Below are 3,960 nucleotides of genomic sequence, written 5' to 3'. Positions count from 1 at the left end.
GATGATGTACACCATTGTTATTGGTTGTTCATGTTTAATTGTGGTTGCTTACAGTCACTGAAATGTCTCGTGTGTGTCTACCAAGCAAGATGATGTACACCATTGTTATTGGTTGTTCATGTTTAATTGTGGTTGCTTACAGTCACTGAAACGTCTCGTGTGTGTCTACAAAACAAGATGATGTACACCATTGTTATTGGTTGTTCATGTTTAAAGTGACTGTAAGCAACCACAAGAAGTGTCTTGTGTGTGTCTACAAAACAAGATGATGATGTACACCATTGTTATTGGTTGTTCATGTTTAATTGTAGAAGTTTTTACTGATAGGTGTATTCCTGCAGATAATTTAGAAATATTTTACAGAACAACATTGATAACAACCTCTAACAAAATAAACGAATCACCTTGAATGTTTTAACAGTTTTTATTCACTGTATTTTTATTTACACACAGCTTCAGACATGTCAGCAATCATAAAATTTTCTAATCACATTTTTTTTCTAGTGTATAGTCCGAACATAATGTTCTTAATTTAAAACTAGTTTTTTCTGTGACTCCTGTTTATATGATTGACATTAAATACTTCTCTTTATTTGACAGGTATGTCGATCATTGTTTTCTATGTATTACTTTCGGTATATTCATACACAGATGTATACCAGGGAAAAATTCCTATTTTTACATTCATTGATACTGACAGTGAAACAGGAAGTTGAAACATGTGGAAAGTAAATTATTATTTACATAAAAAATAATTATCCAGCCACGTTTGCCAATAACTAAATATATGTATTCTAAAACCTCATTTCTTTTAATAAAGTAACAAGTTCTGTGAATTTCAATGAAATAAATTTTACAATTTTTTCCCACAGTACAAGATCGTTTTATAACGGATTTACCTAACCGATGGCTTGGTCGGAAAAGTAATGCTGAACGAGCAGCTAATCAATCAAGATGTACGTATTGTCATCATACATTTTACAACAGACCCACACTGTTAAGACACATGCAGCGCCACCTAGTGGACAGGGAGAGGTATCTGTGTCATCTCTGTAATAGTACTTATTGCAGAAAAGATTATCTGAAAAGACATATAGAATTAGTTCATGGAAAATATGTAAAATAGTCAATATTTCTTATCACATTCTGTATTCTATGTTCCAATAAAGTTATAAATGGAGTAACTATCCTTCTAGTGCTATTAACAAAAAGTTGTAAGTAATCTGGATTACATATATTTGGTGTAACATGGAACTACTTTTGGTCAACAAATCTCACACTGACCATCGGTTTCAAGCTACATTATATTTAGTGTTCCATCTTACACACATTGCTATTGGATGAGGTAAACTAGCCAGTCATACACACTTTTACTTCATGAGGTTATAGAGGCATGCATTCAAAGAAAATTAACATAAAGAACTCTCCTGAATAAGATGGGGATATATTAACAGTATCAGGAAGTGTTTCATATTCCACACACAAAGATCTCTCCTGAATACAGTAAGGGATCTGTTAACATTATGAACAAGTGTTTCATATTCCACACATAAAGAACTCTCCTGAATATGATAGGGATATATTAACAGCATCAGCAAGTGTTTCGTATTCCACACATAAAAATCTCTCCTGAATACAGTAAGGGATATATTAACATTATGAGCTAGTTTGTTTCATATTCCACACATAAAGATCTCTCCTGAATATGACAGGGATATATTAACATTATGAGCTAGTGTGTTTCGTATTCCACACATAAAGAACTCTCCTGAATACAGTAAGGGATCTGTTAACATTATGAACAAGTGTGTTTCATATTCAAATCTATACCACAGTGAAACTTGAGTGCTTACTTCCAACTTAAAGATAAAATATAAATATGAAGTACTTCCCATGTTTTGGTTACAATGCTGTTCTTCCCCAGTTAGGTGTGAAATATATTCTTGAATAAATACATTCCACATTACAAGGATACTACAATAAGGGAAGGAAAAACCCAAGAGCTAAATGAAGCCAGTTTTGTATCATAAGGAAGATACAATTAAAATGTGTTAAAGTAAGGTTAAAACGAGTCACTTTTGGAGCATCCTGGATGTTGTGGCATCAGGGCTAAGATGTATTCGTCAGACACAGTTCAATATAAAACTCATTGACCTGTGGTAACTCAATATCAGCAAGTTTGACCAATGTTTCCCAAACTCCGTTTAGTCTGAGGCTCCCTTGATGTGAATAAAAAGGTTTGAGGCCCCCCAACCTATAACTTTCACATGGTGATTGAAAAACAGTGCAGTAGTAAAAACAATAACATCTCCTTTTGACATACTGTATCATTTAATTAATTCAACATAATTTTTATCGACTTCTTGTTTATTTAGAATTAAAATTAATTCAGTATCTTTGTTTTTGGCCCATTTTTTGGCAGCCCCCTAGAAAAAGCTTCACAGTCTCCAGGGGGGGCTGTGGCTCCCACTTTGGGAAACACTGATATAAACTATTACCCTAAACCAAATTTTATAGATTTTAGACTTAAGTACTTTTTAAACAGATATCTGACCATACATAGAAGAGTAACAAAGTTTAATATTACTCCAATGTGAGAGATAATTGTAAAAAACTCGGCCTTTACCATACTAGGTATTAAACACCATAATATAAAGTAAAAGCTTTATAACAGAATCAAAATGGATCTCTAACAATACTGATTAGGAAAAAAAAAATCCAACAAATCTTTACTATCCTGTGGCAGCTAATATCAAGCCACACTGTAACCTAGCAACTTGATTTGTGGCTACAAGGATCTCCTTCTCGTAACTGTTCATCTAGATCTTCAAAATACAAGAGATAACGTGTATAAAATGAAGAAGAGCTTGGTGATTAATGGTATTTAACTGATGACCTCGTCAATCGATTACATTTTATTAATACAATGTTTCTCAAACCATAGTATGTACAAGTAAAAAAAAATCTGCCTTTCCTCTAATCAGCAGCACAAAATTAGAGACAGTGGCTTGGACAACCTAAAACAGTAATAATTAGAAATGTTATTTTTGTGACAGTTGATACAATGGGAATTTCAATTAATCAATTTTTGGAACAATTGAAAACAGCAATAGTCTATTAATTTATTCTGACACTAATTGATGTAGAATAAATCAATCAGCTCTTATTTGAAGTCTGGTGTTATTCTTACCTGAATAAAAATGATTTTGTAATAGAATGGCCACAAGCTGAAGAAATATAGATCCAGTTTTGCTACTACTTTCGAGAGAGAGAGGAAAAAAATCAATTTTTTTTCAGATTGTTTTAGAATACGGTGACAAGATTTAAAATATTCCTTATAGTTTCATTTAGACTATACATGTTGTTTAAATATAACATAGAAACATATGCTACTTTACATTAATCCTAACATGATAACACTAGGGAGTTTGGTTTGAATTTTGCAACTACATGAGACCAATTTGCACTATCCTTAATTTAGCAGTGAAAGACTAGAGGGAAGGCAGCTAGTTATCACCGCCCAGATCAGACAACATGAACACTATACATGGTGAAATTTGTTCAGTCAGATAACACTAATATTCTACATGTTGGTGTGACTTATTTGATCAGACAACACTATACATGGTGAGATTTATTCAGTGAATATTAGTGTTATCTGTACATGTTGGTGTGACTTATTTGATCAGACAACACTATACATGGTGAGATTTATTCAGTCAGATAACACTAATATTCCACATGTTGGTGTGACTTATTTGATCAGACAACACTATACATGGTGAGATTTATTCAGTCAGATAACACTAATATTCTACATGTTGGTGTGACTTATTTGATCAGACAACACTATACATGGTGAGATTTATTCAGTCAGATAACACTAATATTCTACATGTTGGTGTGACTTATTTGATCAGACAACACTATACATGGTGAGATTTATTCAGTCAGATAACA

At 32.7% G+C, this 3,960-nt stretch overlaps 1 long non-coding RNA gene across 1 annotated transcript in view; it reads left to right on the top strand.

Annotated features, from left to right (window-relative positions):
• LOC111089365 overlaps window positions 1–1,211 on the top strand; it is a 23,989-nt gene extending 22,778 nt beyond the window's left edge. The window contains exon 4 of the long non-coding RNA XR_002613638.1: window positions 328–1,211. This is a non-coding gene — a long non-coding RNA (uncharacterized LOC111089365). The remainder of the gene's footprint in view (window positions 1–327) is intronic.
• The last annotated feature ends 2,749 nt before the right edge of the window (window positions 1,212–3,960 follow it).

This window comes from Limulus polyphemus, unplaced genomic scaffold (assembly GCF_000517525.1).
Source record: "Limulus polyphemus unplaced genomic scaffold, Limulus_polyphemus-2.1.2 Scaffold6021, whole genome shotgun sequence".
Lineage (NCBI taxonomy): Eukaryota > Metazoa > Arthropoda > Merostomata > Xiphosura > Limulidae > Limulus > Limulus polyphemus.
Note: the sequence above shows the minus strand (reverse complement) of the source record. Positions and strands in the feature narration are given on the sequence as shown.